The sequence below is a fragment of the Erpetoichthys calabaricus genome, chromosome 3 (genome assembly GCF_900747795.2).
Source record: "Erpetoichthys calabaricus chromosome 3, fErpCal1.3, whole genome shotgun sequence".
In the NCBI taxonomy this organism is placed as follows: Eukaryota; Metazoa; Chordata; class Cladistia; order Polypteriformes; family Polypteridae; genus Erpetoichthys; species Erpetoichthys calabaricus.
In genome coordinates, this window is record NC_041396.2 from 243,447,727 (window position 1) to 243,462,293 (window position 14,567).

Sequence of the window (14,567 nt, forward strand, 5' to 3'; positions counted from 1 at the left end):
CTACTTTCAAATACATACTTTTTAAAATATTTTTTGTTCCTGCACCACCATTTTGTTTTCCAGGGATTTAGGGTCTGTGAAGCATGTAAATCAAAGCAACAACTACCCCATCATGTGATTGGTGAGCAAACTGCAGTGGATCTAAGTATGCTGAAGATGGGTCACCTTAAAAGTCTCATAATATGTGATATAAGAGCTGTTTGTTCTTTTATAGCATTGGATCACGCATGTTTTGGCAGCTGTGGTTCAAAGAAAGGGTTTTGGAGGATGAGCTACCTGATAAATATCTTAAGCACTCTCGAGATGATGTGTCCAACAGCTGTCTTCTCATCTGATCAACTGAGAGGATAATCAGGGAAAGAGATGAGATGGGGAGGGAATGCAGGCCTCATGAGTGGTGTCCTCATAAGGGGAAATGGAGGTAAAGAAATAACAGCAGGGGGAATTGAATCTACCCCATACTCTCCCATCTGACACATAAAAACTAGCAGTGTCATGCCAGCAGCTCTTTATCAAACTTCTAGTTGGAGCGGATGTCAGACTTGACGAATGCAATTGCTGGATCTCTTTGCCTTGAGAATATCAGATTACATGACTAGAAATTGCAGAGAATGACAAATTACATGGATGACTTTCCATATTTGTTTCAATTTTCAAAACAGCATGACCGCCAATTAACATGCTGGCTGACAATGCCAGGGGGTGTATAGGTATGGTGAGTTCAGCCACAATCTCAGACCTTTTTATTTTATTTTCTCATCTGTTGTAGTATGACAAGTGACATCAGGCCAATGAGCCCTTCTTCTGTTTCTGAGGTCCAAAACTCAAATGTTCCTTATTTCTTGTGGCTGCATTGCACTTCTAGGTAAACACTCATTGGCTATCAGCTCTCTCACACACTTACACATCCATCCTGTGACTTAAGACAAAATCATGCCTGTTTTATTTTGACATGTCGAGTTTCAGAGTGGTCTGACTAAGTTGCTGAGGACGTCAAACTACATGACTGCCACTGAATTTCTAAGATTACACCAATAATATCTGACAGTGAAAATCACTAGAATATTGTTTAGGGTGATAAGGCCTTTAGAAGAGGGCCTGGTTGGTGGGTAGAAGTAAAATCTGTTGAAAAATAGATTTAGCTCAATGGCCATGTCCAAATTCCCCTCCATCATCCAATTATCAATCTAGTGATTGCTAGTGATGTTCTTCATGTTACGCTATGCTTTGTTCACACTGTACTACTGTAGCTAGTACAGTACTTCGTTTGTCCCTGAAGTAATTTTTCCTCCCATTGTTGCCATGACAGCTTTGTATCTGCTTACTTTTGTTCTTATCTCCAGATCTGTAGGCCCTCTCTTTTTTATTTGTTAGGTCTTACGGGTCCTAGGTGATTCACTAGTTTACTATTCACTTTCACTGTCATTCCATCACTGACTTGATGGAAATAAAGGATTTGTAAGCATGGTGATAAGGTCTCACATCTGACACATTTGGACCCTATCTTAGTGAGTTAGATTCTGGACTATTTAACTAATGTATATATGTATATATATAAAAGTCAATGTATGTGTGTTTGTGTATGTATGTTCCAGAATCACTTCAGAATGGCTGGAGCGATTTTCATGAAACTTGGTACACATATTTCTCATTGGTCAACTAAAAATACTGTAGGGTGAAATCAACCCTAACCCACCTCCTTCTGGGTGCAGGGGGGGTGATCTTGCGGTCTTGTATGAATGTTATCATCCAGTTGACACTCAGAATGACCACCAGAGGGCGAACTGGATGTGACTGCCAGCATTCTTTATGTATGAGCACCACCACACCCCTGTTGCTTTTGAAATTAAATGGAGTTGGTCAACTGGACGATAACATACATACAAGACCGCAAGACAAGCACATTAAAGAGTCTTCATTGTTTGTTAATTTAGTTTTATTTTTAAAGTTGTGTTCTTTTTTAATTATATTTTTCTCAAACAATTAAAAAAAAAAACACTTTATTTTCCTCCCGGGCAACACCGAGTATTTCAGCTAGTAGAACATAACAAGTGAAGGTTAATGGTTGTTTCTCTGTTAACCTCATTTCATCCACTGAATCACCTTAAGGCTGTTGTCTGGTTTTGTTTATTTTGTGTAAACATGACTGCAGGAGTTGACATAAGGACAGGGGTATCTTAAAGTAAAAGAAAGGGCACTTTGTAGATTTGTGGAACACTGCAAAATATTCAGGGACAATCATAGATAACATGCTTACCTCTGATTACAATAAAATGAAAACTGTAAGAAGGAACAAAAAAATGCTTTCCTCTCTAAAGAAAATCAATTGTTTTAAAATAGATATACAGTAAGTGTTTTATTGAATTTGTTGTCACTTCTGCTTCTGTGTGTTGCATTGGGAATCTTAGTATAAAAAACCAAAAATGATCTGAACAGCATTATAAAAATTAGCACAAAAATCATTGGCTGTCATTGGCATGTTATGAACAGGTTAGAAAGAAAGACGACTTGATTCTGTCAGACAGTAGCCATTCTTTGATTCCAGAGATTAATATGTTGCCGTTTGGATGCAGATTTAGGTTCATGAGGGTGATGAACAACAAGGTAAACAGCTCTTTAATCCCCAGAGCTATAAGAATTTTTAATTCTAGCATTTGTAGGAGTCCTGCTGAGTTCTGGATTATTAGTCTACTGTTGGAATTCATTATTCTTACACTATAGATGTCATATGGTTGTGTGTAGTGAGTATTAACGGTTGTCCAATGTTGTGCTTTGGCTTGTTTTCTGGTATGTGTGTAGCAGTGTCCTATATTTGTTACTTTTTACCTGCAAAATAAATACTTTTGTTACGTTTTACCTGCAAATAAATATCTCTCTGGGATAATAAAAATTCCACCTACTATAATAAGATAAGTCAGCAGATATTAAAAGGTTTGGGGAGGTCACCCCGTATACTTGAAAAATGGTAAGCAAAAGACAACACATCTTTGCAGACAGAAATCCAAAACAGAACTGAGCTAACAGGGTGAGTCTGGTCTATATATATGGCAGAAACAGGAAAAGGTGGGATCAGAGAGGCTGGAACAAGAAGTGATGTCTTCAGTAGGTGGGTTCTGGATACCAGAGATGATGTCATCAGAGGGGGCCAGAAATTACATCATCAGTGGGTGGGCCAGAGATGACATCATTGAGAGACACAGTCTTTGGCTGATCTGCAGAGGGACAAAAAGAGAAAGGATCAGATGACAGCGCCAATCCGAGGTCTGACTGAGAAACAGCACTATTTAATCCCATAAACTGTTTCCCAGGCACACGTTTGTGACACTACCTACCTAAACAACAGTACAAGAGACACTAAATAAAATCCATAGAATTGTTATTTCTATAACAATTAGCAGACACTCCCAAAATAAGTCCTAAACTAACCTCACCACAACTGACTACTTCTGGCTCAGATTCTTCTGAAAAGGAAACATTGCCCACCTGTGTCAAAAACAGTTGCCTTCACTATCTGCTGTGTCCAAATGCTTCTTTCCTTCATTCTTCCAGTTTATGACTAAACTGTCTCTTATACTGATGCTCTGTGTAAGAAAGGACAGAGCCGACTATACTTCCTTAGAAGGCTGGCGTCCTTCAACATCTGCAATAAGATGCTTCAGATGTTCTATCAAACGGTTGTGTCGAGCGCCCTCTTCTACTCGGTGGTCTGCTGGAGAGGCAGCATATAGAAGAGGGGCGCCTCACGCCAGGACAAACTGGTGAGGAAGGCAGGCTCTATTGTTGGCACGGAGCCGGACAGTTTGGCATCTGTGGCAGAGTGACGGGCACTGAGCAGCCTCCTATCAATTATGGAAAATCCACTGCATCCACTGAACAGTATCATCTGCAGACAGAGGAGCAGCTTCAGCGACAGACTGCTGTCACTTTCCTGCTCCACTGATAGACTGAGAAGATCGTTTCTCCCCCACACTATGCGACTCTTCAATTCTACCCCTGTGGGGTAAACTTTAACATTATTCAAAGTTATTATCTGTCTGTATACCTGCATTGTTATCACTCTTTAATTTAATATTTTCTTTATCAGTATGTTGCTGCTGGAGTATGTGAATTTCCCCTTGGGATTAAAAAAGTATCTATCTATCTATCTATCTATCTATCTATCTATCTATCTATCTATCTATCTATCTATCTATCTATCTATCTATCTATCTATCTATCTATCTATCTATCTATCTATCTATCTATCTATCTATCTATCTATCTATCTATCTATCTATCGCACCTCTGCCCTACTCCCCTTGTGTCTCTAAGTCCACTATTAATATTAGAGAGTACTAGCCCATTATAGCTACATGGAGGAAATTGAAACTTTAAAATCTTAACCTGATATTTGGCAAAAGTCAGGCAAATGTGGATTCAAAAAGGTGTTTAGGGTTTTAGGGTATGGCATAATAAATGTCAAGGTTTTATATTTACTGGTGATACTTCCATAATCATACCTAGGTGGTTGTACTTGATATGATACATAAAGACATTTCTTCGGGGTACTTCATTATTCTGCAGTCAGGCAAAATAGCGTCATTTTAACAACAATATGGGTGATTTCACTTGTCCAACAAAACAACAACATTTATTTATATAGCACATTTTCATACAAATGATGTAGCTCAAATTGTTTTAAAAGATGGAGAAAGAAAAAAATACTATTTAACAAAAAATAAATTAAGGTCCTATGGCTGTGGTCTGCACACTTCCAAGTTTTGTGTCCATGTGGATTTGTCAACATACCACATAAACAGATATGTACAGTACTGTATATGGGCAAATTGTGCAGCAAGTGCAGACTTGTATAGTATGAAAGGACAACTTCATGTCTGTTGAACAATTTGGAAGCCTTTACCCTGGACTTCATATTCTTGTTTTTAAATATTTTTTTTTACTCACCCCGTATTCTTATTTCAGTGTTGCTTTTTCCTGAGATTCTCAAGTGATTATCATTAACATATGAGCCATATGTTAGCCAGTGATGCGGGCTCTGCATCGGTCTGTCGTGGTGAAAAAGGAGCTGAACCGTAAGGCAAAGTTCTCAGTTTACCAGTCGATCTATGTTCCTACCCACACCTATGGTCATGAGCTATGGGTAGTGACCGAAAGAATGAGATCCGAATACAAGCGGCTGAAATGAGTTTCCTCCGCAGGGTGTCTGGGCTTTCCCTTAAAGATAGGGTGAGAAGCTCAGTCATCCGGGAGGGGCTCAGAGTAGAGCCGCTGCTCCTCCGTATCAAGAGGAGTCAGATGAGGTGGCTCAGGCATCTGATCAGGATGCCTCCTTGACGCCTCCCTGGTGAGGTGTTCCGGGCACGTCCAACCGGGAGGAGGCCCCGGGGAAGACCCAGGACATGCTGGAGGGACTATGTCTCCCGGCTGGCCTGGGAACGCCTTGGGATTCTCCCAGAAGAGCTAGAAGAAATGGCTGGAGAGAGGGAAGTCTGGGCATCTCTGCTCAAGCTGCTGCCCCCGCGACCCGACCTCGGATAAGCGGAAGAGGATGGATGGATGGATGGATATGAGCCATAAATTCCAGATCCAGTACCCATGCTAATTCTACTCCAGCCCACTAATTGATCACTGCTCTCAATATGTTACTGTATGTGTGTGTGACGATGCAAGTTCGCTCCACGCTCCCTTTCAGCTTCTGAGAGCCTTTGAACCCTTCACCGTCAGTAATGTTACCGATGAGCTCGACAGCGAGGCATAACAATGGAGCAAGGGGATGGTGTAATAGTGGAAAGTGCTTTTATTAAATTCAACAAAACAATCAAAAACAAAGTATCCAAATAAAGAAGTGCAGTGCATTCAAAAAGTCATTAAATAAATAATCCATAAAACAAGTGCTGAAGTGGAGGTTAAAAAATCCAATAAATAGAAAAACAACCCTTTAAAACGACGACGAGGTTAAAACAACATTGGAAGCAGTCCTTTAAAATAAAGCCTGGTGTCTTCTTTTATCTGGTGGCTCTCCTGCTTCTCCCGTCTGGGCCCTGCAACAGGAGAGTCACCCTCTCAGCAGCTGACCTTACTACTGTCCAGTTGCCTTCCGTTTCCTGGCTACGTACGGCTACCTTACCAGACCGAGACTTGGGTTCCTCAACGGCCAGGTCGCTCATGCTGAGGCTCACCTTCCCAAGACTCCTTGACTCCCGCTGCCATCTCGGCCTTACGCGGCTAGCTGTCCTTCATCCCCGGTCACTCCAGCTCCTTGTTCGCTCAGCTGGAGTGACCGCTTCCTTCTGCCCCACCAAGTGTCGGCCAAACACCACTGCTAGGGCTCACTGTCCAGCTGCCTGCTTGCCTGCGAGCACACGCTCGCTCGCTCGGTCGCTCGCTCACTGTTATTATCTATAATAATAATATTACAGTACATTGCTTTGCCTAAGTTACAAATAAAGACATACAAAATATTTGTCAACTTATATGCAAAATCTCACATCACAACACCACATTTACAAGGTGAATATGATTTATAAAGGGTAAATTGTGTAGAACAGGTTTTGTAAATCTTGATTTTTTTTGCAGTATGCATTTCCCAACTTTTGGCACGTGGATATATTCACACTCAAGTTCAAGCAAAGTTTTATAAACAAGGGTCTAGGTCTGTTAGACTGATAGCTTCATCTTGGTCCTGAAATACCCTTTAGATGCCCCTGAAAAACTGTCCCTTGAAGAAAGTGAGTATATGATCTGTACACCATGTGAAGAGTTAGTGGTTAGAAGATTCAAAATGTGGTGTGATTGACAGGAGATGGGAGGTAGTGACATGTGGAAGTGGGTAGGTGGGGAAGTTACATCTTCAGAAAGTGAGAGCAAACGACCTGTGTCAGAGGGACCAGAGGGGCAGTGTGTTTGTTTTGGAATATTATGCTTTCTTTTTTTTACTTTGTGACTTCCTTTTCCTGAACTAGATTACGTGGAATTGGCAATCAATGGATGTGTGCTGTCCCTGTGATTATCCCTCACTAAAGTGTAAGCAAACTTTTTTTTTGATATTTTTGACCTACACTATTCTTGCCATGGAGAAATGTTATGATTAGAGGTCTCCTGTAAAATTGCCTGACTTTGCTGATTAGTGTTTTTTAAATGTACAGTATTGTTTGTGTTGCACAATTTGCCCATGTCATTATTTTTTGTATACAACTATCTCAGTATCAATCACTTCTTCTTTAACTCAGTTCAGTTTAATTTTTTTCTACTATGAGTCATAACTGAAAATTAAATTGAAAATGATGCCAATCTCTCACCATCTCAATAAAGCTGTGCAATGTTACTTATCCCTTGTGTCTTCTCAAAGATCAGTTTTCCTGACACTGTCAAACTCTATCTTTCTCATTCACCGCTTTCACACCATTCACGCTGCCGCCACCACTGACATTGATCAGTTCATTTTCTAACACTATCAGTCTAGGGAGTGAGACACAAAGCTGGTACAAACAGGCAGTTTACAATAAAACACACAAACATACTCGAGAGATGAAAGAACAGGCTCTGTGACTGGAATGTTGAAGGAAGAATGTGGGAATGTTGTAGAAAATCTTAACAGAGAGCAGCACTAACTTTCATATATTGTATTACAATACATTTCATACGTTTTAAAAGGGTTTTGGCTTTTTAAAACAACCATTCAGGTCAAACATACACAAGTGCATATACAGGTATGATCTGGGGAAAAAATCTCGGTTGACTGATTATTTTTGGACTTGGGTAAGACAGGCTATTATCAGCTTTACTAGCTCTTTAAACAGCAACTGCCTTAGGTGAAATAAGTTGTAGCAAAGAGAGACTGCAACCTTTTGAAGACACTGAGCTTATTTATAGTCAGGGCAAGTGCTGTTTAGAGAAGGAATGAAGACTAGTGCCAGTGGAAGTGCTTCCATTCAGTGTAGTCTGTAGTGTTTAGGGAAACATGGTTTCTGTGTTGACACTGATAATGGGATGCACTTGAGCACCAAAGTCAAAATGGCCACTGTGACTCTTTCTTTTGAAGCACTGCCTATGCTAACTTGGTGCCATCCTTTGTTTGGTAGTGCTTTGCCTCATGTTGAATCCAAGGCTATCTGGTTTCACCACAGTGACTTGAAGGTGGGCACTATACATTCACTTGCAGCTATGTTTTCGGCACTCAACTGCCTACTGAAATGATCTGCTGTATTTCACAAAATCCTTCTGTTCTGCTTGAAAGAACATTAGAACTTTAGAACAATCTAGATGAGAAAAGGCCATTCAGCACAACAAAGCTCGCCAGTCCTATCCACTTAATTCTTCTAAAAAAACATCACGTCGAGTTTTGAAAGTCCCTAACGTCTTACTGTCTACCACACTACTTGGTAGCTTATTCCAAGTGTCTATGGTTCTTTGTGTAAAGAAAAACTTCCTAATGTTTGTGCGAAATTTACCCTTAACAAGTTTCCAACTGTGTCCCCATGTTCTTGATGAACTCATTTTAAAATAACAGTCTCAATCCACTGTACTAATTCCCTTCAAAATTTTAAACACTTCAATCATGTCACCTCTTAATCTTCTTTTGCTTAAACTGTAAAGGCTCAGCTCTTTTAATCTTTCCTCAAAATTCAACCCATGTAGCCCTGGAATCAGCCTAGTCGCTCTTCTCTGGACCTTTTCTAAGGATTAGGTATTGGCTAGTGGCAATGTGAAGGGTGGGTTGGAAGGAGGTTACCTTTTGGTTTTTGAAATTGTGGGCTTCAGGGCTTATGTTCTCTGTGATCTGTGGTAAAGCCTCAAGAAGTGGGCCACCATGACGTCACACCTGAAGGACCACCCACCATCTTTATATTCTGGTAGATGAGATAGCGTCCCTCTGGTTGTCACTGAGTATTGTAGGAGGTTGCTATAAATACAGCTTTTCTTTAATATTTTTATTGGTTTATTGGCTTGTTTTTTCTTCTTGGAATTGCAATTGGATTTTTTTTTTCATTTGCCTTCTATTTTTGCCTTTTTTCTACTTTTAGTTCTTGTTCAACAAGTTCTACGTTTTTAAAGTAGCTGCATTTTGGGTTATCTAAACAAACCACATAATTACAGTCACCCTCTCCCTTGTAGGGCATTTTTGATAATTCTAAAACATTTTGTAATATTTTGAACTTTTTAAGTCATTTCACCATTTTGGGACCTATGTAGGCCGAAGCCAGCAGGAAGTAGTTGGGGCTGTCTGTCTGGGTTAAGGCCATATCGGGGCAGGTATATTAAGGCCTTGGCCTAGTTTTTAAGACTTTTAGTAGGCCTTACATCCTTTTTGCTATAATAGTGTCTCCATATTACAATATTCTGTTGGTGTATTTGTGCACCACTAGGCATAGTTTAGAATGTCAATAACATTTTAATTTAGGTACTGCAAAATTGCATATAATACTCATTTACTCTTATGTAACAAGACCTTAACAAAGGCTTCTTTTGATCCTCATAACCCTTATAACGCATAAGTAGACAGGCTATTCATCTCCATGCCATGTGGCTTATTGACATGATGGTAAAATTACTTGTTAGTCTGAAGAATTCATGGGTCATTTAACATCAAGTGAAATGTGTCTCAGTTAAGCCACCACAGAGCACTGTGAGGTTTTTGTTAGTAGGCCACATTGCAGTGATAAATAAACATTTTACTGATGCTTTGTAAAACCCAAGGAGGTGTTTGTGAAGGTCTTGTTACATCAGAGTAAATGGGTATTATTATGCAGTACCTCCACTAAAGTGTTACCAGAATTTCTACAAGACACATTTTATACATACTATGATTAGCTTGGAAGCTCAAAAATACAGTATGTGAAGAAAATGAATAATTAGCCTGAAAATTAAAAAAAGAGATAACTAATACGAGAGAATGTGACTGTTTTAGTATGTACAGTATGTAGCAGGGGTTGTGAGCTGATGCATATGAAAATGGGTGGAAAATTAAAAGAAGGTGGAAGAAGCAGAACCAAGCTGTACTATTACCACAAATCCCTGGGATCATTTATCACCCCCTCTCATTGCATTATGGTATGGAAAATTTTGAAAGCCACAATAAAGATGACACTACATCTGAGCCAGAACAAAAAAAAAGTGTTATTATTAAAAAAAAACTAAAAAAAAAAAAAACTGGGATGCAGCACATGTAAGTCACTGAATTCACCAGGCTGATCTCTAAGCCATGGACTTAAGCTGCCAAATGAATGGAGTGAGTGTTATGTCTTCTGTAGAGGAACACAGACAGCTAGTCAGAAAACAACACTAAGAAAGAAGATAGATATCCACAAAAAATAAGAAGCACATGCAAAAAAAAAAAAACAAAAAAAAAAACCTAACAATTCTCTATGAATAAATGACTATATGTTATATGAATGACTAGGTTCAGTATAATATCAATGTAGTTTCTGACATGACCTACATGACTGATTCAGATTTTTACAGGTTTCTGTTTCAAAAATATGGTAGTGGGGCAGTTCAAATAAATGGCAACATTCCATGACTTCTTTTGTTCCACTTCAAATGCTGCTCACCTATGAACAGTTGCTTAGATTTGCACAGCTTTATCTGCCCTCATATCACTTTGTTAAGATGCTGCCTTATCCTGAATTTCTTAAAACACTACCCCCATTTTTATCACTCCCCACAATCCTCCTCTTATAAGTTGTGACTTCAATTTAAGAACACTGACAGCTCTACTGCTGCAAACGAAATGCTAGTTCAGTGGTTACTTCAGCAGCAGGAGCTGAACAGCAATCACTTGCCTGATTACTTCTTTCTAGAAGCTACCATGGACAGGATGAATGGAACCACTTCATCTATTGGGGAGGTTTGGACAGGAGGCAATCACCACATGCAGGCATATTTAGTGGAGCTAAGTTACAGGACCAGCCAGGAAATGCAATGAAAATAGCTCAAAATGAAAACTTATATAGCTAAATATCAGGAATATTACCCACTAAATCGAAAAGCAGCACAATTTGCTAGGAGTTATGATGACATTAGAATTAAAGAACCACAGCTAAATGAAAATGATGGATATTAATATAATACCAGTGGGTATATATACTTCAGAAAGAAAGGCAAGGTGAGAGATGTAAACATCATGTATCGAAGACAGCATTCAGGCTCAACAGACCATGGGCACATATTTGAGTCACTGTAGATTAAGTTAGTAAGAAGGAGCTCCACAGATTCAGTGGCTACAGATATTCTGATAATTCAAACAATAAGACATTTATGTGACTGTGAAAATGTGTGGCCATGGGAGATACCAACCTCCCAAAAATTAACTTGGGAAGAACAATGATACTCATAAATGCACTTTCTCCCACTTTGTCTCGAGCCCAGCATGTATAGAAATTTGTGCAGATCTCATCTTTTAAATTAAACAATTAAAACAGTGAATTTCTACGTATAACGTGCTAAGAAGAAGCTAACCATCTAGCCACAAATAAAGCTCTCACCATATTCGCATCCATTTTCTGCAGGAATAATCATTTCTTTTGGGGTTATACAGTGTGAGGGATGGCTGGGAGCTAGCCCAGTTGGGACACCCTCATCCGGTAAAGACTGGGGGAGACAGCATACACAGGACATTATCTCCCCTGGACCACCAGATGGCAGCCCAACTGGGTTATGGCAGTGCCACGATTTCCCACAGAACATCATGGGAACTGGAGTTCGTGGACTCAGCCCTGTGGGGCCGCTCTGGGATCTAATAAGCCATACCTTGTTGGAATCCAGCCTAACTTGGAATTCTCCTGGACCATGAATATGGGGCACTGAAAAGTACTCCTCGGTTTCACATTAAAGGATCTCAAGAAGCCAGAGTCAGGAGGAGGTGGACAACCCTAGCATGGAGGAGTGGAGGCAGTGACAGAGAGAGAAGGCAGAGAGAGTTGCAAAGTGCTTTATTGTGGCTGTGCTTTATATCTGTGCGTTGTGCTAAAGGATCCTCTTGTTTGTGCTTTTACACTTGTATCCAAGCCTTTGTGTTGGGTGTTTGGGGAGCTGCTGTGAAGTCACCATAATCTGACCCTGACCCTGACCGGTTATTGACTTATTATGGTGAGCCCTTCAGACCTAATGATTTGTGCATTTGCGCCCATATCAGTTTTCATTCAAATTAAATCCAGATGCATTTGTTTTAATGACTTTGACAGTGTATTAGGAAAGGAAGACTTCTACTTATCAAGTCATATAATAAAAAAACAATGCCTTACAAAGCATGGAAAAAAGAATTATACAGATTTTGATTGATTTGCATTTTCTATATTTCGAAGTCAAACATTGAATTTCAATGTGGTTTCATCTTTTGTGAAAATTTTGTCAATGTAAATGGCATCTAGTAATAGTTAGCTAAGACATTTCTGCCTTTAAGCACTGGAAAGTCTGATGAGCCTGACTGACAGACACTACATTAGGTAAGTTGAACGATAGTTGATACATCATATTTAAAAAAATGGGAAAACATGATTTGAAGAGTCATCAGTCATTATTAGATATTGCAGTTCTGAAAATAAGCTAAGATAGCAAATTTATTTGTGGGAAAAAAAAAACTAAATTACCATTCATTAAAAAAATAGTCACTAGGCTTCACGGGTAGGTTTTTTTTACTGGGTATTATAGCCATCTTAGGAAGATCTCTTCTTCTTCACTGTTGGCTTCAAATGAACACCCATTGTTGGCAGTGGTCTCCTTTTATAGGGCGATCAGAAGAGGTGAGTCCACCACAGGTGGGGCAGAAGTGTTGTAAGAGAACTTTGGGCATGTCCCTCTCCCACTCTAAAGGTATACATTGAAAAAGGATTACAGAGTGCGCACCATGCTTCCTCTACCTTCTGATTTTTATCTGTGAAACACTTCCCAGGCTCTACTGTATGTACCAGACACTTTACTGCGCAATATGGTATGAATCTAAAAACTAATTCGATTTTTTTGATATACTTTATTAATCCCTGAGAGGAAATTGTCTTTTTGCTTGATCTTTGGGGGTCAGAGTGCAGGATCAGCCATTATACAGTGCCCTGGAGCACTTTTCAGGTTAAGGGCCTTGCTCAAGGGCCCAATGGAGTATGAGCTCTTCTGGAAGTGACAGGATTTAAACTGGCAACCTTCAAGATACAAAACAGGTCCTTAGCCACAGATGCACCACTACACCCTGAGCAGCATAATTATTTTTCTTCTTCTTTTGGCTGCTCCCGTTGGAGGTTGCCACAGCAGATCATCTTTTTCCATATCTTCCTGTCCTCTGCATCTTGCTTTGCTACACACATCAGCTGCATGTGCTCTCTCATCACATCCATAATCTTTCTCTTAGGCCTTCCTCTTTTCATGTTACCTGGCAGCTCTATCTTTAACATCCTTTTCTCAATTTACCCAGCATCTTTCCTCTGCACATGTCCAAACCAACACAATCTCGCCTCCTGACTATGTTTCCCAACCGTCCAAACTGAGCTGACCCCTCTAATGTACTCATTTCTACCCCTATCCATCCTCATCACACCCAGTGCAAATCTTAGCATTTTTAACTCTGCCCCCCCCCCCCACACCTCTGTCTCCTGCTTTCTGGTCAGTACCACCGTCTCCAACCCATATAAACATAGCTGGTCTCACTGCCGCCCTGTAGACCTTCCCTTTCACTCTTGTTGATACCCGTCTGTCACACAATTACTCCTGACACTCTTCTCCACCTATTCCACCCTGCCTGCCATCTCTTTTTCACCTCTCTTCCACAATCCCCATTACTCTGTACTGTTGATCCCAAGTATTTAAACTCATCCACCTTTGCAACTCTACTCCCTGCATCCTCTGCATTATACTGACCTTCCTCTCATTCACACACATGTATTCTGTCTTGTTCCTACTGATCTTCATTCCTCTCCTCTCTAGAGCATATCTCCACCTCTCCAGGGTCTCTTCAACCTCCTCACAATGTCATCAACAAATATCATAGTCCAAAGGGGCTCCTGTCTAATTTCATCTGTTAACCTGCCCATCACCACTGCGAATAAGAAAGGGCTCAGAGCCAATCCCTGCTGTAATCCCACCTCCACGTTGAATGCATCCGTCACTCCTACTGCAGTACTCACCACTGTCACACATCTCTTGTACATATCCTGTACAACTCTTACATAATTCTTTGTCACTCCCGGCTTGCACATACAATACCACAGCTCCTCTCGAGGCACCCTGTCATATGCTTTCTCCAGGTCCACAAAGATGCAGTGCAGCTCCTTATGGCCTTCTCTATACAATACAATACAATTTATTTCTGTATAGCCCAAAATCACAGAAGAAGTGCCGCAACGGGCTTTAACAGGCCCTGCCTCTTGACAGACCCCCAGCCTTGACTCTCTAAGAAGACAAGGAAAAACTCCCAAAAAAACCCTTGTAGGGAAAATGGAAGAAACCTTGTGAAAGGCAGTTCAAAGAGAGACCCCTTTCCAGGTAGGTTGGGCATGCAGTGGGTATCAAAAAGAAGGGGGTCAATACAATACAATACACAGAACAAAACAAATCCTCAATACAGTATAAAAATCAAAATT

General features: G+C 40.2%; 1 long non-coding RNA gene across 1 annotated transcript; it reads left to right on the forward strand.

The window, feature by feature from the left end:
• The first annotated feature begins 801 nt into the window (after positions 1 to 801).
• Positions 802 to 12,440, forward strand: LOC114647573 (uncharacterized). Its single transcript, XR_007934342.1, has 3 exons — positions 802 to 865; positions 6,963 to 7,023; positions 12,401 to 12,440. It is a non-coding gene; the product is annotated as an uncharacterized LOC114647573 (long non-coding RNA).
• Positions 12,441 to 14,567: the final 2,127 nt, after the last annotated feature.